Below are 25,253 nucleotides of genomic sequence, written 5' to 3' on the forward strand. Positions count from 1 at the left end.
TTTTTTTTTCTAGCAGCCATACCCTCAAGAACTGCACCTTCCAACCACCCTTATATGAGCCTGCTCCAAAACCTTGCCAGCCAGCACTTCCAGGTTACGACTATTGACCTCCAACTCCCAGTTTCAGGTGAGAGGTGAGACCCAGTCCCACCCTAGCATGTCATCTTCGTGGAATCCCAAAAGAGAAAATATATAGAGGACAGGATTTTTTTTTTTTTTTTTTTTTTTTGAGATGGAGTCTCGCTCTATCGCCCAGGCTGGAGTGCAGTGGCGCGATCTCGGCTCACTGCAAGCTCCACCTCCTGGGTTCACGCCATTCTCCTGCCTCAGTCTCCTGGGTAGCTGGGACTACAGGCGCCCGCCACCACGCTCGGCTAATTTTTTGTATTTTTGGTAGAGACGGGGTTTCACCGTGTTAGCCAGGATGGTCTCAATCTCCTGACCTTGTGATCTGCCCGCCTCGGCCTCCCAAAGTGCTGGGATTACAGGTGTGAACCACCGAGCCCGACCAAGGTACTGCCTTTTTAAAGCCCCCTCCCCTGCTTCACACCCAGCAATGTGCTTGCTTTAAGGGTGTCCTTGTTTTTGACAAACTCACAATCTCAGCCTCCACAGGTTTTGGGCGCCCCTGGTGGTTGCACTTTGCCAGTAGCCTATGGCAACCCACCAGGTTTGCTGATGCTGGACTGGCATTTACCTGTCAAAGTAATTTAAACCATAAGATTTACTCCCAAATAGGGGGGAAAAAACAGATAAAATGGGAGAAGGGCATAGTTGTGGGTTTGGACTAATCAGAACAAGATTCTAAATTTTTATAAAGAGAGGAGCGAACACTCAACCTGGAGTCTAACGTTCTTAATTTCTGTCCCAGATCTTTACTGGCTGGGTCTCTGCACACTTCTCAGTCTCCTAGAGTCTTCAGGTTACTCAATCAAAAAATATTCTAAACTAGTTGCTATAAGAGTGCTGAACACATTGGCTGGTTCACTCACACAATTGATTTGCCTGACAACTGTTCACTAAACTGTATCTTAACATAGTATGTGGATTTAACTGGTGGTGTTGCTGATGTGTCAAAATTTTCAGCGCGTTCCAGCTTTTCATTGTTGTTATTTTCCATCTTCCATTACTTTGAAGGGAACATGTTACAGGACACAAAGAAATATTAAACTTGCAAAGCATATGAATAATGGCAAATGTGATTATTATTTATTTATTTATAAAAATATAATAAACAGGTGGATTACTTCATGTTCTGCTTAAAGCTACTTTTTGCATTTGGACCATTTTGAGTAGCCCATATTCTGCCAAAAATTGTAATTATAAAATTAGTGAATCACGCAGAAAACATTGGAACTAAATTATTGACATGGCTTTGAAAAGGTGATATCCAATTTTATATGCAAATTCCAGTTGTCTTCCATTACTCTTGGGATCTTTCAGCAGATTTTTGTTATCTGTGTAGAAGCTGTTATTGAATTTTCTTGCTTAGATTATATAATTTCTATTCAGAGAATTAAATTCCCCATTACACTGTATTTTGTTTCTCTACAGTATAAATGGAAAATTTTGTAACAGGGAATTTATTTATACATTTGTTTTGCACCTGTGGTATTTAAAATGTGGCAGGCATTTAGAGCTGTCATAAAGACCCAGGCTGAAAATGCTTTATTGCATATGAGTATCCTTCTCTTACTACTTTTGAAAAGGAATGAAACACAGCCATTTTAATATTCATGTGTTCCATCCAAACAGAGGACTGAATAATAAAAGTGGATAACTTATATTTGCTTCCATTACAAATAGTTTGATCTTGCCATCTTCAGTCATTGTTTTCGGCTTGCATTATGATACTATCAAGTGGATCATAAAATATACTTCCTGAGTGCTACTTGTTAAACAAGTGTATGAAATGTGCTTGACCCTGCTCTGTGCAGTAGAGCATTTCAGACTAATCACAAACTACTGAGTGGAGGCAAAGCAGCAGCTCAGACTGCTTTCTCTGCAAAAACTCAAGATAAAGTGTTGGCTAGAATATAATGTTTAGCTTCTCATGTTGTAACTAATGGTAGGCGTGGTGGAGTGGTTAAAATATAATGAATCCAGTAGCAATTGATTCCAGAAGTATTTGATACCCATCTAATATAACCCTGCTCAAAACATTTTGATGGGTCTCTAGGGTCTAATGAATAAACTTCCAACCTTAGTCTGGTCCTCGTTATCCGACTTATGCTGGTTTTGTTTGTTTGTTTGTTTGTTTTTCAGAGAGTTCTCCCAGTATCCTGGATCACACTGGTCTGAAAGCTGTTTGGTAGACAACCTTCGAGTCTTTCTGCCTTCATACTGTGGGTATACGGTTCTCCCAACTGAAAACCCATTTATTTTCTTATCTGTCTACTCAAAGCCTAACCAACACCAAATGGCCTGGAATTGCCACATACCTACCAGTTGCCTCTTTCCTCCTCCAGCCCTTGTGAATGTGAATTCACATCTCTGTTCTCTGTGTTCCTTGGCCACTTAGTACCATCCACAATATCTCTCATAGCTAGTTCTCTGCCTTAGGGCTGGCCCATGGGACTAAAATTACTTGTGGTAGGTATTATTTTTTTTCATATTTCTGTTCTTTTTTTTGAATTTTATTATTATTATACTTTATGTTTTAGGGTACAGGTGCACAATGTGCAGGTTAGTTACATGTGTATACATCTGCCATGCTGGTGTGCTGCACCCATTAACTCATCATTTAGCATTAGGTATATCTCCTAAAGCTATCCCTCTCCCCTCCCCCTACCCCCAACAGTCCCCAGAGTGTGAGGTTCCCCTTCCTGTGTCCATGTGTTCTCATTGTTCAATTCCCACCTATGAGTGAGAATATATGGCGTTTGGTTTTTTGTTCTTGCAATAGTTTACTGAGAATGATGATTTCCAGTTTCATCCATGTCCCTACAAAGGACATGAACTCATCATTTTTTATGGCTGCATAGTATTCCATGGTGTATATGTGCCACATTTTCTTAATCCAGTCTATCATTGTTGGACATTTGGGTTGGTTCCAAGTCTTTGCTATTGTGAATAGTGCCGCAATAAACATACGTGTGCATGTGTCTTTATAGCAGCATGATTTATACTCCTTTGGGTATACACCCAGTAATGGTATGGCTGTGTCAAATGGTATCTCTAGTTCTAGATCCCTGAGGAATCATATTTCTATTCTTATAGCACCTAGCATAGAACGAACAGCCTAGTAACTAGTGGGTATCCAATAACAACTTATGCAGGTAATTAGGCAAGAAAAAGAAATACAGCATATTAAAATTGGAAAGGTGGAAGTCAAATTGTCCCTGTTTGCTGGCAACATAATCTTATATATAGAAGAACTTAAACACTCTGCCAAAAATCCGTTAGATCTGATAAACAATTCAGTAAGGTTGCATTGTATGTATCAAAACATTGCTATGTAACCCATAGAGATGTACAATTATTTTATGTTGATCAAAAATAAAATAATAAAAGCTCTTAATAAAACAGTCATCTCTTTCAGAATTCATGGTTACCATTGCCTCTAGTATCATTTGTCAATTAAAAAATAAAATTTAAAAAGAATTTAAAAAGTTGAATGAAGTTTAAAAATGCATGCAGACTGGGTGCGGTGGCTCACGCCTGTAATCCCAGCACTTTGGGAGTCTGAGGTGGGCGGATCACGAGGTCAGGAGATCGCGACCATCCTGGCTAACATGGTGAAACCCCGTCTCAACTAAAAATACAAAAAAATTAGCCAGGCGTGGTCACAGGCGCCTGTAGTCCCAGCTACTCGGGAGGCTGAGGCAGGAGAATGGCATGAACCCGGGGGGCAGAGCTTACAGTGAGAGGAGATCGCGCCACTGCACTCTAGCCTGGGCAACAGAGCAAGACTCCGTCTCAAAAAAAAAAAAGTATGCAAGTAGGGAAGGGTGATGTGAGGGTAAGGGTGCAAGTGCAGCTTTAAAGATATTAGTAAGAGAAAAGAAGAGGGTGTATAGTGCATGCTGTGACATGGGATGACAGCTTGCACTGAGAGAGGATGGATCTACATTTTTACTATATACTCTGTAATTGAACACTTCAGCTGATTTGGATTGCATTAAGCCACTTTATTATTTGAGTGCTCACAATTTCCTTCTAATTTCAAACTTGTTTGTGGACCTGTAAAAAAAATTCTTTTTTTAAATGCATTTGTTTAATGACACAGGACACTTTTCGTTTATGCATGGTACACTGGTAGCCCAATCTGAAAGTACTGTTTTCTACACTAAACTTTTTTTTTTTTTTTTTGAGCCAGAGTCTTGCTCTGTTGCCAAGCTGGAGTGCAGTGGCGCAATCTCGGCTCACTGCAACCTCCGCCTCCTTGGATTCAAGAGATTCTCCTGCCACAGCCTCCTGAGTAGCTGGGACTACACACCTGCACCACCACACCCAGCTAATTTTTGTAATTTTAGTAGAGACAGGGTTTCACCATGTTGGCCAGGATGGTCTCAATCTCTTGACCTCGTGACCCACCCGCCTCAGCCTCCCAAAGTGCTAGGATTACAGGCGTGAGCCACTGCGCCTGGCCTCAACTATTTTTAAAAAGAAGTAACAGCATGCCTCTACTTATATAAAAGCAAACATATGTTTTCACGGTGGTGAAGTTGGCTCCTGTTAACCCAACTTCTAAGGAACTAAATTGGCCAAAAGAGGAAAAAAAATACTTATTTTATTAAATTTAAATTTAGTAAATGCTTATTTACTACATTGACTTGAGGATTTCAGACAAATAGCTTAGTTAGTGGTTAGATCAAGAGGCTTTATAGAAGAAAAGCTTAATGGTGCTTATTTATAAAATGAAAAAATTAGTAGTTCTCGGCCCTGCCTCATCTGTTTCTCAAATTTGTTGGTTATGAAAGATCTGACTGAAATCCACACCATCTGGCTTTTAGTGCTGGGATCCCAGCACAGGCCAGTTTAGCCATCTGCTTCTTTCTCTGACGCCGAATACAACAGAGCATTTTTTGTTGTTGTTGTTGTCGTTTTTGTTTTTTGAGACGAAGTCTCGATATGTCGCCCAGGCTGGAGTGCAGTGGCGCGATCTCGGCTCACTGCAAGCTCTGCCTCCTGAGTTCAGGCCATTCTCCTGCCTCAGCCTCCTGAGTAGCTGGGACTGCAGTCGCCCGCCATCACGCCCTGCTAATTTTTTGTATTTTTAGTAGAGACGGGGTTTCACCGTGTTAGCCAGGATGGTCTCGATCTCCTGACCTCGTGATCTACCTGTCTCAGCCTCCCAAAGTGCTTGGATCGCGCCCAGCCCAGAGCTGCATTTTCATACACCATTGAAACCAGTGAACCCTCACCGTGTGATGAGAACGCTGGAGGAAATTTTACGCTGAGTGAGGGAACAATCTGTTGAAAATAAAGGTCAGAAATGTGTAGTGTCCTATCGTGTCAGTGCCACAAAAAAGATGCGGAGTCCTGCCACGTGGTGGAACGGTGCCCCATAAGTCAGAGCAGGGAGCGAGTGCAGAAGGACCCAGGTGACTGGAGAGATGATTGCAAATGCAACAGAAATTCTGGGGTTCATCGGATGCTGTGTCTATGCTTAAGAAACCAGCCACTCAGCTAAGAAAACAACAGTGAGAAATAACACCGCTACAGTGGATTTATTTCTCTGCTTAAATGACTGCCTTGCAGAAGAGCTGTGGTCTTTTGATATTTTTTGGCAAACAGCATTAAAAACAAGATATATGGAATCAACCAACAGATCATGTATCACTGTGCTTGTGCTGGTAAAACTCCGTGTACTTACTCCATGCCTACCGTAGTAGATTGAGAGATGGTCATCCAAAGATCTCAGATGCTAATCCCTGGGACTGGGAAGTGTTCCCTTGTTTGGCAAAAGAGTCTTTGTAGATGTGATTAAGCTGGGGATCTTGACATGAGGGGATGAACCTTCTTTATTCAGGTGGCCTTGAATTACGATCACAAGTGTCCTGATAAAAGAGAGGCAAAGGGAGAAAGCACAGAAAGGAGAGGAGGAACTTAAGTGCCCGTGGAGGCAGAGACCGCAGTAATGCAGCCGCAAGTTAGGGACGCCAACAGAAGATGGGAGGGGCAAAGAACCAGTCCTCCCCCATAGACTCCAGGAAAAGTGTGGTCTTGCCAACACATTGATTTTGGAATTCTGGCCTCTAGAACTATGAAAGTATAAATTCCTGTTACTTTAAGCAGCCCAGCTGTGACACTTTGTTAAGCAGCCACAGGGACTAATACCCCTACTATGTGCCACTCACTGTGCCAGTCCTGGGGAAGATTTAGGTTGGAAAAGTATGGCCTTTGCAGCATTTTTTCCCCCACCAGTGCTAAGACAATATGTTGAAGACTGGGAAAATGTTATAATGTATTCAAAATACCAGATGAGAGATTTCTGTGTACCTGTCACCATGCTTAGCTCCAGAGATGGGATATGAACAAAATAGGCCCAATTCTCTTCCCTCTGTGCCGAACTTACTTTTTGTTAAGTACAAAATAGGGCTTAATGCTATGAAAATGAAGAGGAGTGACAACATTGATATCAACCAGGAGGATCAGGGCAGATTTTAAATATGATGTGGCTGCAGCAAGAGTGTGTGTGCATGGGAACAGGCATTCCAAAGGAAGGAATCACTGCCAATAAAGCTGCAAAGTCTGCAGTGCCTTCGGGAAGCCTTGAAAAGATGCATGTGTCAGAGAGCAGGCATTCAGTCTTTAACACAGCCTTTCCACATCAGCCTCTAAAATTGTATTATGATGTTTCTTCATTTGGAAAAACTAGTTCTAAAGGTTGCATTTTGATGAGTTTGCAACATTCAATTTCATGGAATCCAAATCGCATGCCCTTTGGAAAAGGTGCCATATGTGAATGCACCCATAAAGTGCACGCATGCAGTGTTTGTTACATGGTAGGATCTCATGCAATTTTAAATGACTCTCATGTTTAAAAATGCTTCTATTGGCAGGGTGTGGTGGCTTACACTTGTAATCCCAGCACTTTGGGAGGCCAAGGCAAGTGGATCACCTGAGGTCAGGAGTTTGAGACCAGCCTGGCCAACAGGATGAAATCCCGTCTCTACCAAAAATACAAAAATTAGCTGGGCATGGTGGTGGGCACCTGTAATCCCAGCTATTTGGGATGCTGAGGCGAGAGAATGTCTTGAATCCAGTAGTCGGAGGTTGCAATGAGCCAAGTTCGTGCCATTGTACTCCAGCCTGAGCAACAAGAGCAAAACTCCATCTCAAAGGAAAAAAAAAAAATGCTTCTATCACTCTTAGCCTTGTTTTACTTCATACTCTGGTGGTGGGCAGGTTTGCTACCTTAAATACGTCCTAGAAGCTGAATCCAAATACTTTTTGAACAATTTTATGACTTCCTTTAGAGAAATGTACTGTCAGAGTACTATGTATAATTATTTGAATACAGCTACCCTGAAGACTTATAAAAGTCTGGTTGTTCAGACAGTAGTTTATTTACAAATTCATGAAAATGACAACAGTTTATGCAAGCAGCCAGCTCTGGGATGCCTCATCGTCCCTTGCAGAATTATTCAAATCGTGATGAAATAGGCTTTATTTTTATGGATTAAACAGAGAAGAATGTCTAATGAATTGTCTAGAAATTGAAATATGCACCTTTTATGAATAGGGACATTTCATAAGACCATTCTGTATTGTGAGTTAGGAATTCAGATCAGTTGAAGCATTAAAAAAATCAAACCTTCTGCAGCTCATTAAAGCATAAACCTAATTTTTAGAATTTCTCCGACTAATATAGTAAGACCTCCACCTACTTAGAATAATATTAATACTTGGCCTCATTTACCTCCGAGAGGGGGATAGGCCCCTGACCAATCTTCCCGTTTCACAGAGGACAGACACTTCCCTTGAATCAGGTGGAGGTTTTCCAGTCATATTTGCAACACTGTTTAATGCTCAATTGCCCTATTTCTTTCCTCTGTGAAGTGAATACAATAACTTAAATGAAGGTTGTTTGAAACTCCTACTATTTGGTAGGAGTTTGCAACCTGGTTACTATGATCAGAGCTATAATTTTTTTGTTTATTATAATTAGGTTTTTTGCAGGACTAAAATTTTCCTTCTTTTAAAGTGCTGAAGAATTTCCAGGCTTGTCAGCACTAATACATATTCTAATTGCAAAAACAGACACGAATATCAGCCCAGGTGCATAGACCTCATAGTGTCAATCAAATCTCATCAGAAACTACTTGTGTTGCAGGAGGAAAGGGATCCTAAAATCTTTTTTTTTTTTTGAGGGAGAATTTGTATCAATTTGTATTCTTTATGTCCTTTCATATTGCCGTTTACCATAAATGAAAACCATGAGAGGCACTTTTAATAAAAATACACATCTGATTATGTTTTTATGAATATATAGAACATTAAATTTCAAAAGGCTTTGCTTGAGTCCCAAATGCAATTTCTAAAACATTAACTAGCCTACTCAGAATCAGGTAGAAATGGTGCAAATGAGCTCTTTTTATCATAGGCAGTATTTCTTGAATAAATTCTTTTTTGTTTCCGAAACTTCAAAAAAACTGTAATTTTATTTTCAACATTCATGAAGGATAAATCGAATCCTGTCAGTGAGTGAGTCCAATGGTTTCCATGAAAGGAGGATGTGGTCACTTTTGCGAAGAAGCCAACTGAGGGAGGCTTTTTCTTGGTTCAATCATTTAATGTAATGATACAGATGAAAGCACGTAAGTTAACCTTTCTTTATACCTGCTTCATAAAGTTTGAGACTGCTAAATTACCAAGATAGGACAGTGACATAAGATTATCTTCTTCATAGCATATATCACTATTTAAAATTATTTTATATATTTACTTATCTGTTATTTTCTGTCTTGCCCACTAGGATATATTGTCCATGAGATCTTGTCCTGTGAAGTCTTTCCTGGCACATAGTAAGTGCTCAATAATTGTTGCATAAAGGTGAATAAACAAATAAATGAAAGAACTTTTGCACATATTTGTATGTTATTTGTAACACATTTTGTAATTTGTCTGTTAATACTGCCTTCTCCCTTTTCTCTGACATCTTTACAAAGGAAGTTATCTAGGGCAAAATAAATTGCAATATAAACTGTCATTAATTTGGCACTAAGTCCTGTAAAACCTGCTTGCTTTTGTGTGTTTGGTCCATCAGCCAGCAGATCTTTAATGAAGAGAGCTGATTGCAGAGTTTTCTAATAACAGGTTTTTACTGTATAGTCAGACTCAGCCCTTTCTCCATGCTACATTTGCTGCTGAATATCTACATTACTGCCTTTAATAGGCAGTGCAAAGCCTTAATGAGATGATTTATTTTGAGGTGAGTTTTTTAAAATCCTGGGTATTTAGACTCTGGCTTATTTTTTGCGACTTAATTGGTAGGAGTGAGTAGACAGGTACTGCTAATGGTAATTTAAATGACTATCAGGATCTGAAGGGTGAATTTTATTAATTATTCAAATTGGAAATATTTCTTTGAGATTTTAAAATCATATTGAAAGTCAATGGTAGATTGAATCAATACACAAATTTACTTTACACATTTTTAATGTTCAAGTCTAATAAATAATGTCCAACTCTTTTGGCATTGTGTACATTTATAGAGACATGTCAATGTCTTCATGTCTTTTATTATTACTTATTAAAGTAAAGCTGATGGTGATATCAAAATGTCACCTATGTTTGTTTGTTTTCTCTTGGTATGCGTTTGAAGTCTTTCTGGCCAACATCCCTCAATGTACCTATTTAACCTCCCAGGTATTGCTTAGTCAGTTACAAATATCTGGCCTTTCTTTTCAGGCTTTATATTCTAAAATACTTTTCTAGTGAGAAGCAAAAAAAAAAAACCAACAAAAAAAACCTCACTAATTCACTGTGCTATTTAGTTGGCATAGAACAAACAACCAAATTACTTGGCATGGGGAACCTGGTTTATAAAAATGTAAAGTAGGTACTAGACATCATTTGAAAGTTTAGGCACATATAAATTTTGTCTTTAGATTATACAATATTTTTTCCATAGGTATATGGTATATACTGAACTTATTCACATGATTTATTCCTTGCTATAATAGTTTTCATCTAATTTGGCTAATTGGAGGAGGAGGAGAGTGCCTACTGTGAATGCCTACTGTGTTCTGTGTTCTAGGCTAGAAACTGCATTCATTATTGAACACTCATATCAACTTTATGTGAAGGTAGCATTATTTACTGAAGAAATTAAGGCTCAGGGAATACCAATTTCTCCATAATCCATACTGAGTAGTCAAGCTGGGATAGCTAGTCTGCTATTTGTCTGATTCTAAAGTCAGTGTTCTTTTTTAACACAGTCAATTGGAACAACTCTCATTAACACAGAGATTTTTCTCTCCATCTTTTAAAGTTTTTACTCCACCACTGCTCACTATGAACTTATTATATTGGAGTGGATGCAAAATAAAGTGCCAGAAATGACTTGTAGAACATGGTCTCTTTGCTTTCCTCCTTATAATGAATAAGTGATGGGATTAAATGGATTCGGTGCTTTAGGGCCCAGAGGAAGTATCTGGGAATTTGTTAAGAAATAAACAGAAAGTAGAGAGTGATGTCAGTAAATTGATAGACTAGGAAGCCCCAGGCTTCATTCACTCACAGATAAACTGACTTGACAACAATAAGCCTTTTTGAGAACTCCAGAAACTAGTTAAGAAATCATTGCACCTCAGGCAAGCTCAAAGCCAGGAACAGCCACATTATAATGAGTAAGAGAGGTCATTTTATTTCAACCTTAGTAGCTCCCCCAAGCTGGCACAACACAGCAAAATCAGGAGAAAAAGGCCAGCTCATGCCTTTTCCTTTGAGAGGGAAAGAGAAGAGTAGAACATATGTTTAATGTTCTAGCTTTTCAGGGGGCTGCTCAGGGACTGGCTTCCCTCTCACCTGGCTTGAAGCAGTGATGAGGAACCAGCATGGTATGGATGTCTTGGGACTGCTGAGAAGAAAAGGTTGCTCAGCAGTTTGATGCGGCACCAGAGAGAACCTTATCACCATGGAAGAGCTGGTACAGCTTGGAGTGACTGGGAGAAAATGCCCAGCTCATGGCTACTCATTTGGAAGAAAGAGAAGAGTGGAACATGCATCTAGCAATTCAGTGTATTTTTTTTTTTTCAGGGGGCTGCCCTACAAACAGACTTCTGTCTTACCTGACTTGGAGCATTGACAGAACCTGCATGCTTCAGATGCCTATGGTCACAGAAAACAAAAGAGTATTCAGCAGCTTGCATATTACATCAGAGAATTTCTAGTACTGCAGACAGACATCAGTGTCAGCAAGAGATTAGAAGCTCCTGAAAAAGAAACTGCAAATCTGTCTAACTGGGAAATTAGATACATAAGCTCAGAAAAGATGTATCCCCAGAAAAGATTTTAGAGGACCCCAGAATCTCTAAACAGGCTGATTGGTGAAGCTCTTCCCTTGTATGAAGGCAGTTTATGAAGATTGGAAGAGGTGGCTGTATATTTAAATGCACACATCACAGCAAAAAATAACAAGACACATGGAAAAACATAGAAACATGACTCAATCAAAGGAATAAAATAAATCTCCAGAAAAAAAAAATCTTAAAAATGGATATTTGTGAATTACTTGACAAAGAATTCAAAATAATCATCTTAAAGAAGCTCAATGCATTACAAGAGAACACAGAAATATAACTAAACAAAAAGGAAGGCTGGGCATGGTGGCTCACACCTGTAATCCCATCACTTTGGGAGACTGAAGTGGGTGGATCACCTGAGGTCAGGAGTTCAAGACCAGCCTGACCAACATGATGAAACCCCATCTCTACTAAAAATACAAAAATTAGCTGGGCGTGGTGGCAGGTGCCTGTAGTCCTGGCTACTCAAGAGACTGAGGCAAGGGAATAGCTTGAACTCAGGAGGTGGAGGTTGGAGGTTGCAGTGAACTGAGATCACGCCATTACATCCCAGCCTAGGCAACAAGAGCAAAACTCCATCTCAAAAAGAAAAAGAAAAAAGAAAACGCAACAAGAGCAAAACTCCATCTCAAAAAGAAAAAAAAAAAAACAACAACAAGGCACAGTGGCTCACGCCTGTAATCCCAGCACTTTGGGAGGCTGAGGTGGGTGGATCGTGAGGTCAGGAGATCAAGACCATCCTGGCTAACACAGTGAAACCCTGTCTCTACTAAAAAATACAAAAAATTAGCTGGACATTGTGGCGGGCGCCTGTAGTCCCAGCTACTCGGGAGGTTGAGGCAGGAGAATGGCGTGAACCCAGGAGGCGGAGTTTTCAGTGAGCCGAGATTATGCCACTGCATTCCAGCCTGGGTAACAGAGCCAGATTCCATCTCAAAATAACAAAAAACAAACAAACAAACAAACAAACAACTGGAAAACAATGCATGAACTAACGTAGAATATCAACAGAGACAGAAACCAGAATAAAGGCCAAACAGAAGTTATGGAGCTGAATAATGCAGTAACAGAATTGAAATATTCACTATAAGCATTTAACAGCAGATGTGATCAATCAGAAGAAGGAATCAGTGAACTCAAAGACAGGTCATTTGAAGTTATTGAATTAGAGGATCAAATAGCAAAGAGAATGATGGAAAATAAAGAAAGTCTGTGGGATTTATGGGGTACCACTGAGTGGACCAATACAGGCATTATGAGAGTTCCAGAAGGAGAAGGGAACAAGAAAGGGAAGAGAGTTTATTTGAAGAAATAATGGCTTAAAACCACTCAACTAAGAAAGAAAATGGATATCCAAATTCAGGAATCACAAAGGACTCCAATTAAGTTGAACTCAGAGTCTCACACCAAGACACACAATAACCAACTGGTCAAAAGCAAAAGTCAAAGAGAGATTCTTGAAAACACCAAGAGAAAACAGACTCATCATGTACAAGGGAGTTTCCATAAGATTATCAGTGGATTTCTCACCAGAAACATTACAGGTCAGAAGGGAGTGGGATGATATATTCAAAGTATTGAAAGAAAAAAAAAATCTTGCCTAGCAAAAATACTACATCTTGTAAAACTATCCTTCAAAAATAAACAGACCTTCCCAAATAAACGAAAGCTGAGGGACTTCATCACCACTAGATTAGGCTTAGAAGAATAGCTAAAGGGAGTTTCAACATGAAATGAAGAGATTAGCTAGCAACATGAAATCATATGAAAATATGAAGCTCTTTGCTGAAGGTAAATATTTAAGCAAACACAGAATCCTCTAATACTATGATGGTGGTACATACATAATTTTTAATTCTGGTGCAGTTAAAAATATAAAAGCATGAAAATAACTATAACTATAAATCTATATACATTGATACATAAAGTTAAAAATGTAATTGATAGCACCGAGAACATAAAGTGTGTGTAGGGTAACATGTAAAGAAGTAAAGTTTTGTGTGTGATTGAAGTTAAGTTCATAATTATAAGTTCATGTAAGTTCATCAAGTTCACTATAAAATGTTTAATGTAATCTCTATGGTAACTACAAAGAAAATATCTTAATAAGATGCACAAAAAAGAGATGGAAATACAAACATGTCACTGAAAAAAATCACAAGAGAAGACAGCAGGAGATTGTAAGAGTAAGTTCTTTCCTATCAGTAATTACTTTAAATGTAGTTGAATTAAACACTCCAATCAAAAGACACAGAATGGCTGAATGGATTGAAAAAGAAACAAGATCCAACTGTATGCTGTCTACAAAGACTCACTTTAGCTGTAAGGACACACATAGACTGAATGTGACAAAATGGAAATAGATATTCCATACAAATGGTAACCAAAAGAGAGCAGAGGTTGTGATGTTTATATCAGATGAAATAGAATATAATTCTAAAACTTTTCACAAGGGACAAGGAAAAACAATACATGACAACAGGATCAATTAAATAAGATGCAATTATAAATATTCACCTAACATCAGAACACAGACATATATGAAGCAAACAATGGTAGAATTCAAAGGAGAAACAGACAGGAACACAATAATATTAGAAGATTTCAATGCCTTATTTTCAATAATGAATAGATCAACCAGACAGAGGATCAATATGAACACAGAGGACTTGAACAACACTATAGACCAATTAGACCTAACAGACACCTGCAGAACACTCCAAACAACAGCAGACCATACATTCTTCTCAAGTGCACATAGAACATACTCCATGTCCATGGAACAAATTTAAGGATATTGAAATCATACCAAGCAAGTATCTTTTCTGACAACAATGGAATGGAATGAAACTAGAAATAAACAGCAGAAGGAAAATTGAACAATTCAAAAGTAGGTGGAAATTAAACAACACGCTCTTTTTTTTTTTTGAGACGGAGTCTCACTCTGTCGCCCAGGCTGGAGTGCAGTGGCACGATCTCGGCTCACTTCAAGCTCCGCCTCCCGGGTTCACACCATTATCCTGCCTCAGCCTCCCCAGTAGCTGGGACTACAGGTGCCCACCACCACGTCCAGCTAATTTTTTGTATTTTTTGTATTTTTCACCGTGTTAGCCAGGATGGTCTCGATCTCCTGACCTCATGATCCACCCGCCTCGGCCTCCCAAAGTGCTGGGATTACAGGTGTGAGCCACTGTGCCCAGCCAAACAACACACCCTTAAACAACTGAAGTCAAAGGAGAAGTCACAAGGGAAATTATAAAATTATCTTGAGGATAATGAAAATAAATGCACAACATATCAAAACTTACAGGATGCAACAAAAGCAGTACTAAGAGGAAAGTTTATAGCAACAGATGCTTACATTAAAGAAGAAAGATCTCCAATTAACAACCTAGCTTTACACCTCAAGGACCTATAAAAAAGAAAAAAATTGGCCAGGCACTGTGCTATTTAATAAATGGTTCTGGGAAACCTGGCTAGCCATATGTAGAAAGCTGAAACTGGATCCCTTCCTTACACCTTATATAAAAATCAATTCAAGATGGATTAAAGACTTAAACGTTAGACCTAAAACCATAAAAACCCTAGAAGAAAAGCTAGGCATTACCATTCAGGACATAGGCATGGGCAAGGACTTCATGTCTAAAACACCAAAAGCAATGGCCACAAAAGCCACAATTGACAAATGGGATCTCATTAAACTAAAGAGCTTCTGCACAGCAAAAGAAACTACCATCAGAGTGAACAGGCAATCTACAAAATGGGAGAAAATTTTCACAACCTACTCATCTGACAAAGGGCTAATATCCAGAATCTACAATGAACTCAAACAAATTTATGAGAAAAAAACAAACAACCCCATCAAAAAGTGGGCGAAGGACATGAACAGACACTTCTCAAAAGAAGACATTTATGCAGCCAAAAAACACATGAAAAAATGCTCACCATCACTGGCCATCAGAGAAATGCAAATCAAAACCACAATGAGATACCATCTCACACCAGTTAGAATGGCAATCATTTAAAAAGTCAGGAAACAGGTGCTGGAGAGGATGTGGAGAAATAGGAACACTTTTACACTGTTGGTGGGACTGTAAACTAGTTCAACCCTTGTGGAAGTCAGTGTGGCGATTCCTCAGGGATCTAGAACTAGAAATTCCATTTGACCCAGCCATACCATTACTGGGTATATACCCAAAGGACTATAAATCATGCTGCTATAAAGACACATGCACACGTATGTTTATTGTGGCATTATTCACAATAGCAAAGACTTGGAACCAACCCAAATGTCCAACAATGATAGACTGGATTAAGAAAATGTGGCACATATACACCATGGAATACTATGCAGCCATAAAAAATGATGAGCTCATGTCCTTTGTAGGGACATGGATGAAATTGGAAATCATCATTCTCAGTAAACTATCGCAAGAACAAAAAACCAAACACCTCATATTCTCACTCATAGGTGGGAATTGAACAATGAGAACACATGGACACAGGAAGGGGAACATCGCACTCTGGGGACTGTTGTGGGGTGGGGGGAGTGGGGAGGGATAGCATTGGGAGATATACCTAATGCTAGATGACGAGTTAGTGGGTGCAGCGCACCAGCATGGCACATGTATACATATGTAACTAACCTGCACATTGGGCACATGTACCCTAAAACCTAAAGTATAATAATAATAAATAAATAAATAAATAAAAACCTTTCAATAAAGAAAATACCAGGGCCTGATAGCTTCACTGGAGAATTTTACCAAATATTTAAAGAATTTTTAATCTTTCTCCAATTCTTCCAAAAAGTTGAAAGGAAGGGAATATTTCTGATTCGTTTTATGAGGCAAACATTATCCTGATATCCAAATCAGAGAAAGATACAAGGAAAGAAAACTACAAGCCAATATCTCTGATGAGTATTAATGGAAAAATACTTAAAAAAACTAGCAAGCCAAATTCAACTATATGTTAAAAGGATAATATGTGACGGCCAAACGGGATTTATTTCTGGAATGCAAGGATAATTTGCATATGAAAATCAATTAATGTAAGATATCACATTAACAACATTAAGGATAAAAAATATATGATCATCTCACTTGGTACAGAAAAAGAATTTAACATAATTAAACACACTTGCATCATAAAACACTCAACAAACTAGAAATAGAAAGAAATTATTTTAACATAGTAAAGGCCATATATGACAAGCCTACAGCTAATATATTCAGTGGTGAAAAACTGAATTCTTTCCCTTTTAAGATCAGGAGCCAGGCAAGAATGCCCACTCTTTAAAAAATTTTATAGATTTTTATTTTTTAAAAAGATTATTTATTTTTCAATTGACAAAAATTATATATATTCATGGTGTACAACATAATGTTTTGAAATATGTACTGATTGTGGAATGGCTAAATCAAACTAATTAACATATGCATTACCTCAAAAACTTATTTTTGGTGATGAGAACACTGAAAATTTACTTTCTTAGCAATTTTCAAGTATACAATACATTGTTATTAACTATACTCACCATGTTGTACAATATATCTCCTGTTTAACTGAAAAAAAATGGAATAACATCAAAATAAAATGCTCCTGCACAGTGAAAGAAACAATCAGAGAGTGAAGAGGCGCCCTACAGATTGGGAGAAAGTATTTGCAAACCATGAAGATAAGAGGTTAATACACAGAGTACATAAAAAGCACACAATTTAATAGCCAGAAAACAAATAACCCAATTAAAAAACAGGAGCAAAGGACCGGCCAGGCGCGGTGGCTCATGCCTGTAATCCCAGAACTTTGGGAGGCTGATGAGGGTGGATCCCGAGGTCAGGAGATCGAGACCATCTGGCTAACACGATGAAACCCCGTCTCTACTAAAAGTACAAAAAATTAGCCGGGCATGGTGGCAGGCGCCTGTAGTCCCAGCTGTTCGGGAGGCTGAGGCAGGAGAATGGCGTGAACCTGGGAGGTGGAGCTTGCAGTGAGCCGAGATCACACCACTGCACTCCAGCCTGGGCAACAGAGCAAGACTCCAAAAAAAAAAAAATAGATATATATATAGATATATGTATATATCTATATATCTATATCTATATCTATATATGTAGGAGCAAAGGACCTAAACAGACATTTCTCAAAAAAAGACATATAAATGGCCTACAGGTATTTGAAAAAATGCTCAACATCACACTAACCATTAATGAAATGCAAATTAAAACTACATTGAGATACCACCTCACATCAGTTAGAATGGCTATTATCAAAAAGATAAAAGGTAAGTGTTGGTGAGGATGCAGAAAAAAAGAATCCTGTTACGTTGGTGAGAATTTTAGTACAGAAATTATGGAGACCAGTATGAAGAATTCTCAAAAAATTAAAAATGGAAATACCATATAATTCAGCAGTCCGACTTTTTGGTATATAGCCAAAGGAACTGAAATCAGGATCTCAAAAAGGTATATGCACACCCATGTTCAGTGCAGCATGTTATTCACAATAGCCAAGGGCTGGAATCAACCTAAGTGTCCATCATCAAATGAGAGAATAAAGCAAATGTATCATATATACACAATGGGAGTAGTAATTTAGTCTTGAAAAAAGAAGCAAATTCTGTCCAGTCAGGAAATCCTGTCATCTGCGATAATCTGGAGTACATTATACTAAGTGAAATAAACCAGACACAGAAAGACAAATACCACACGATCTCACTTATATGTAGAACTTAAAAATGTCAAACTCATAGAGATAGAGAATAGAATGGTGGTTGCCAGGGGTGGGGGCTGCAGGGATTGGGCAGATATTTGTCACAGGATGCCCATTCTTGCCACTTCTATTCAACATAGTGTGGGAAGTCCTGTAAAGACCTAAATGTAAGACCTGAAAATACAAACCTTCTAAGAGAAAACACGGGGGAAAATCTCTATGGCATTGAACTTGGATACGATTTTATGGTAATTATACCAAATGCACAGGCAACAAAAGCAAAAATAGACAAATTGGACCATATCAAACTTAAAAATGTTCTGCATGTTAAAAGAAACAATCAACATAGTGAAAAGGTAACCTATGGAATGAGAGAAAATGTTTGCAAACCATACATCTGATAAGGGGTTAATAGCCAGACTATATAAAGAACTCCTACAATTCAACAACAAACAAGCAAACAACCCAATTAAATAATGGGCAAAGAACTTGAATAAACATTTCTCAAAAAAAGACATACAAAGAGCCAACAACCATATGAAAAGATGTTCAGCATTACTAACCATTCTGGAAGTGCAAGTGAATACTGCAAGGAGATAGCACCTCACACCTGTTAGGATGGCTACCGTCAGGAAAATAGAAAATAACAACTATTGACAAGGTTGTGAAGAAATTGGAACCCTTTTGCACTGTTAACAGGAATGTAACATGGTGTGGTCACTATGGGAAGCAGTATGATGAAGAATTTTCATAACTTTCAGCAGTTCACTTCTGAGTATACATTTTAAAGAACTGAAAATATTATCTGAAAGAGATATTTGCTCACCCATATTCATTGCAGCATTATTCCCAGTAGCCAAGAGGTGGAAGCAACCTAAATGCCCGTTGATTAAGAAAATGTGGTATAAACATACAATGGAAAATTATTTAATCTTAAAAAAGAAAGAAATTCTTAAACATGGGACAACATGAATGAATGAACCTTGAGGACATTATGCTAAGTGAAATAAGCCAGTCACAAAAAAGGCAAATACTGCGTGATTCCACCTCTATGAGGTATCTAAATCAGTCAAACTTTTAGAAACCAACAGTGGAGCAGCGATTGCTGGGTGGAGAGGGAAAAGGGGAATTGTTTAGTAGGTACAGAGTTTCAGTTTTACAAGAGATGAAAAAGTTCTGGAGAGTAACTGCACAACAATATACATTAGTAGTTAAGACTACTGTACTATACATTTAAAAATCATTAAGACGATATGTTTTGTCATGTGTTTTTCAACAAAAAATAAACAGAAGTTTACAGCATCATCTGTAAACTACAAGATCATCAGCATATGTTATGTGTTGAATTTTGCGCCCCCAAAGAGGTTGAAGTCCTAACCCTCATGATGTGTAAATATGACTTTCTTTGGAAATAGGATCTGTGCAGATGATCAAGTTAAGATGAGGTCATCAGAGTGATCTCTAATCCAATATGACTGTGTCTGCATAAGAAGGGGAAATTTGGGCCCAGAGACAGACACATATAGAGGGAATACAATGTGAAGAGATAGAGGAAAAACCATCTACAAGCCAAACAATGTCAAAGGCTGGGGGAGAGGCATGGAGCGGATTCTCCCTCAAAGCCTTCAGAAGGAACCAGCCCTCTGGCACTTTGAACTTCTGGTATCCAGCATTGTGAGGAAATACAGTTTTGTTATTTAAGCCACCCATTTTGTGGTACTTTGTTCGCGAAGCCCCAGGAAACTAATACATCATGGGTTGGGGTTATCGGGCTTTAATAAATTACAGCCTCTTTCTTCAACGCCTGAGTTTGCAACCAAACAGCATAAGCCCAAACATGCTACAGACCACATCTTAGATAAAGGGTTAAACAACTACACATCTTCCCCTTTAACTCCATTGTTGAGCATTCCTCACTGGGTCTCTTCATAATACTTTTCTTGTAGAGTATATCTACATGACTTTTTACCAGTTTTTAAACAGGTATGAAACAAAGTTAAGCTTTCACTTCAGGAACTGGGCTAATCTTACCCAAAGCTTTTAGAGCATTTTAGAAATGAGAGTGTTTAGGGTGGATTGAATTACCATTTCTTTTGGTGGTGGTAGAAGCTTGCCATTTAATTGAGAAACTATATCTTAAATCACAAGTAAAGAAATTTGTGGCTTCCACTCTAGAGAAAAACTCCAGAGAAGAGCATAAATTATGAGTTAAAAGCTGGTATCGTTTAGAGAAGGCTCCAAAGATGTATTATGGCAACCCCAATCTGAGGAAGGAAGCTCTGCTCTTGCCTGTGATAATTTACTTTTGTCTGATTTCATGAATCATCTCTTATGGAATGTGATTGGAAAATATATTTACATTACTATATTTGAAAAATGTGAGTCTACAAACTTAATTCTCTCTAACCAGTCTCATTGTTGCCAAAGACCCCATGCAGAGCAATCACACAGAAAAAGGCCGTTTGGATTCACCAGTGCAGCCGCTGTGGAGGGGCCTTTCATTGGTACTGAAAATGCTTGTTTTGTGATGAATAACCTTTGTTATTATTATACAGCATGTTACTAAAATTTTTAACATAATTCCCTCTAAACTAATAGTAATTCAGACAATGCAGCCACTGGCAGACAGCTTCATTAGTCAATCTTCTTTCTTATAAATGTGAGAATTAAGAACTGCTATTACTGTCATTCTGTCTGCTGCTCATTATTGTTGTAGACTCATGCACGAGACTAATCATATTCTCGTTGAATGCATCATGCTTAGCTCCTGAACATGTGTGACAGTGACAAGAGCCCACCGAGAGACAGCACAGGGTTGTTGGAATTCTATCTGTATCTCCATATGCACATGGGTGTGCGTTCCTTCTTATACTCAGGCACACATAGGCTATTTTCCAGGATTTTATTTTATTAATTCCTTAGGAATCTCAGAAAGTGAACTTGAGAGGCTGGGCGTGGCAGCTCATGCCTGTAATTCCAGTACTTGGGAGGCCGAGGCGGGCAGATGGCCTGAAGTCAGGTGTTTGAGACCAGTCTGGCCAACATGGTGAAACCCCGTCTCTACTAAAAATACAAAAAAAAATTAGCCAAGCATGGTGGTGGGCGCCTGTAATCCCAGCTACTCAGGAAGCTGAGGCAGAGGAATTGCTTGAACCAGGGAGGTGGAGGTTGCAGTGAGCCAAGATCACACCACTGCACTCAAAAAAAAAAAAAAATGAACTTGAGAAAGCAAGATGGTACCCTCTGAGGCTTTCCCTGTACAGTGTACATGTGTCCTCTCCAAGGAAAAATACCCCAAGGACAAAAACAATATAATAGGATTGTTTTTTGCGAGTATAAACATCTGATTTCTCTGTAGAGAGAGAAAAAAAAACATTTAGGAATCATCAAAATGTTTTGAGGCCTCTAAGGTGCTTTCTGTGACTTCACAAAGACTATTATTGAATTCACTTTAAACAAAGCATTAAAAAAAAATAATGTTTGCTCTTTCTCCAAAGCGAGATAAAGGTAATTTTTATGGAGGAACCCTTTTCCCCATTGGATTACTAGACTGTATCCTCAGTAAAAAAAATGAAAAGTGTCCACACCTGGTTGATGGTTAAACAAATGAAGATTAAGAGAAAACTAAAATGTCTAGAAGCATTTAGCACTGTGAAATTCTATGATAGATGCTTGGACATTTGGAGAATGGAAACATTATATAAAATATGTGTATAGGTTGGGCGTGGTGGCTCACACCTGTAATCCCAGTACTTTGAGAGGCTGAGGCAGGAGGATCACTTGAGCCCAGGAGTTTGAGACCAGCCTGGGCAGCATAGCGAGACCCCCATATCCACAGAAACTAAAAAAATAATAATAATAACTGGATGTGGTGCATGCCTGTAGTTCCAGCTCTGTGGGAGGCTGAGGTGGGAGGATCACTTGAGCCTGAAAGGTTGAGGCTGAGGTGGGAGGATCACTTGAGCCTGGAAGGTTGAGGCTGCTGTGAGCAGTGATCTCACTACTGTACTTCAGCCTGGGTGACAGTGTGAGACCTTGTCTCAAACAAACAAACAAATGTTTCCTCAAAAAATATTCAGCAACCCTCTGTTTCCCAAAGGAAAGAATCTCCTTGGAGCTGTGTTTACTTAGTGTGGTACATGGTACACTTTTCTTATGATATAGATTTCTGGCTTGTCCCAGAAAACTGGAGTGTGGTGACTGTGGGAGGGCTCCAGGTCATTCTTATGCGCCAACATCTGAAAGCCACCATCTAAGAGACCAAGTCATCCACTATGTGGCCCCAAGTCATCTTTCCAATTTGTCTGAAAGTCTTGCCAAAGGGGTCCTCAACTTTGGTGCATATCACAATTACCTGGCCTCCACCTCCAGAGATTTGAACTCAGTAATTCTTAGGTAAATCCATGAAATGTGGGTTTTGATTAAATTAAATTATGGATCTGTAGATAATTATGTTGTACACAGAGTCTGAGAATCACCCTGCTTGCCTAACAGTCAGCAAATATGAGTTCTGCATTCTGGCCTTGGCTCTGCCCCTTCCCTTCCTGGTCCTGGACACATCACTGAACTGCTCAGAGTGTTCATTCCTTCCTGTATAAAAGCAACATGGGTGGACCTGCACTGGCTACCTCACAAGTTAGATGATGTATGGGAAACCACTTAGTTAAATGCAGGATGTGATGTATTTTAGGGTGTTCAAGTCACTGAGTATTATCTACAAGTTAGGCACTGTCTTCAGTACCAGAAATGAAATAAGAAGCCTGCATTTGGGAAGTTTATTATGACTCCGAAGGCAGTCAGAAGGTTGCTATTCCCTGGTAATGTTAATCTATTCTTGGTCTTGTAGGTTATGCAGGCTGTTGCTGACTGTTGACACATATCATCGGCTAAGAGCAGTGGCTGGCTTTGCAACAGCTCCACCTTCCCTGAATACTCTCCTTCAGCGTCTCTGCCGTCTAGGCCAAGTTTGTGTACTTAGCTCCATGACAGCATCAAGATACAAACAACAAGAACTGATGGATTTCAGTCCATCCTCTGGGGCTCATGCCTGTGGGATACATCTTGTCTTTGCTGTCGTCCCCTCTACATCCATGTCTCCTTCCTAACTGTCTGTGCTGTGTACTTCAAACTGCAGCATCAGACATGATGACAACATCCAGCAGAGATTGCTTTAAGCAGCTCCCACAGTTACAACAACATCACGGCCCTATAGCAAATATCATAACAATTTTTCCACACCTGTATTCACAAACATCAAATCTTTTATTGGTTCTGTTTCTCAATTGAATCATGACTGATACAATATGAGAAGCAGTATATTATTATTTATAGGTAAGATGTCATTAATTAAAGATGCATGGATCAGGCATGGTGGCTCATCCCTGTAACCCAAGCACTTTGAGATACCAAGGTAGGAGGATCCCTTGAGGCCAGGAATTTGAGAACAGCCTGGGTAACATAGTGAGACTCTGTCTCTACAAAATAAAATGTTTTTAAGGTGCATGGGAACCACTAAAATATTTTTAAAAGAAGCATAAATGATTAAAAAAACAAAATGGAGATTAAATGGAATCATTAAAAATAATTCAAAATCAGAAAAAGAACAAAGAACAAATATAACAAATAGAAACAAGATATGAGAGAGTAAATTAAAATCCAACTGTACCAGTAGCTGTATTTAATTTAAATGACCTAAACATACCAACTAAAACACAGAGATTATCAAATTAGATAAAAAAGCAAGAATCAACTATAATCTCTCTATAATAATAAATTCACCTTAAATATAAAAGTATACAGATTAAAAGTAAAAGGATGAAAAATATACAGTATATGCCATGAGAACAGTTGCTCTATTAGCATTAGATAAAAGGAAATTCCAGAACAAAGAATATCTTCAGAAATAAAAAGCCACCACATATAGTGTAAAAGGGCCAATTCATCAAGAAGAAATAAAAAGACTAAATGTGTATGCACCTAACAACAGAGCTTTAAAATGCATAAAGCAAAACTGATGGAACAGAAAGAAAAAATAGACAAACCTACACTTAGAGACTGCAGCATTCCTCTCTCAGTAATAGAACAGATGCACAGAAAATCAGTAAAATATGTAGTCTAGAACTACATTGTTAAGCAACTTGACAAATTTGGTATTTATTGAATGCTCTATTCAGCAATAGCAGAATACACATTCTTTTCAAGGGCTCATGGGACATTTACCAAGATACTGGGACATAAAACAAACCTCAAACAAATTTGAAATCATATGAAGAATGTTCTGTTACTATAGTGGAATCAAACTGGAAATCAATAGCAGAAAGATGTCTGAAAAATCCCCCAAATATTTGGAAATGAAATGACTCACTTCTGTACAACCCATAGGCAAAAAAGAAAGTCACAAGGGAAATTAAAATATGTTTTGAATGAAAATGAAACATCACATATAAGAATTTGGGAGATGCGGGTAAAGCAGTGCATAGGGGGAAATTTATATCATTAAATGTTTACACTTGACAAGAAGAAAGGCCTCGAGTTAATGGTCTGGTTTCACAGTAAGGACCTGGTGGGGGGCCGGCGGGGCTGGGCAGGAAGGAAAAAATAAAATACCATAGCAAAGAAAAAGGAATGCAATAATTAAGATCAGAAATTAATGACTTTGAAAAGAGCAATACAATAGAGAAAAATTAAAAAAAGAACCGAGTTGATTCAGTGTGCCCCTATTCTTTCTAGTTAGACAAAAAGAAAACTTTTGTTTCAATAATTATACTTAAATTTTTATTGGATTTTTGGGGGGTGATTTTTTATGTACTTTAGGATGACAAATAGAAACACAAGCAGTGCCTAAGTAGGTTCATAATTTTAATTTCACTTATCTGTAATTTTACCAATGCTTACTTATCAATGTCTGTAAAGGTACAATTTTATGGAAAATTTTACCTACAGTCTGAACACATTTTCTGGTCTTTAAAATGAAGTTAGTATGCTGTATACCCTCAGTATATAAACTTGAAACACTTATAGAACAAACATATCAGAGATCAATAAATCCTTTTGGGTCACTACAAA

At 38.5% G+C, this 25,253-nt stretch overlaps 1 long non-coding RNA gene across 1 annotated transcript; it reads left to right on the top strand.

Annotated features, from left to right (window-relative positions):
• On the top strand, positions 1-25,253 carry LOC134737962 (uncharacterized). Its single transcript, XR_010123441.1, has 4 exons — positions 1-127; positions 2,266-2,345; positions 8,924-8,972; positions 23,035-25,253. It is a non-coding gene; the product is annotated as an uncharacterized LOC134737962 (long non-coding RNA).

Source organism: Pongo pygmaeus, chromosome 13 (genome assembly GCF_028885625.2).
Source record: "Pongo pygmaeus isolate AG05252 chromosome 13, NHGRI_mPonPyg2-v2.0_pri, whole genome shotgun sequence".
Classification (NCBI taxonomy): domain Eukaryota; kingdom Metazoa; phylum Chordata; class Mammalia; order Primates; family Hominidae; genus Pongo; species Pongo pygmaeus.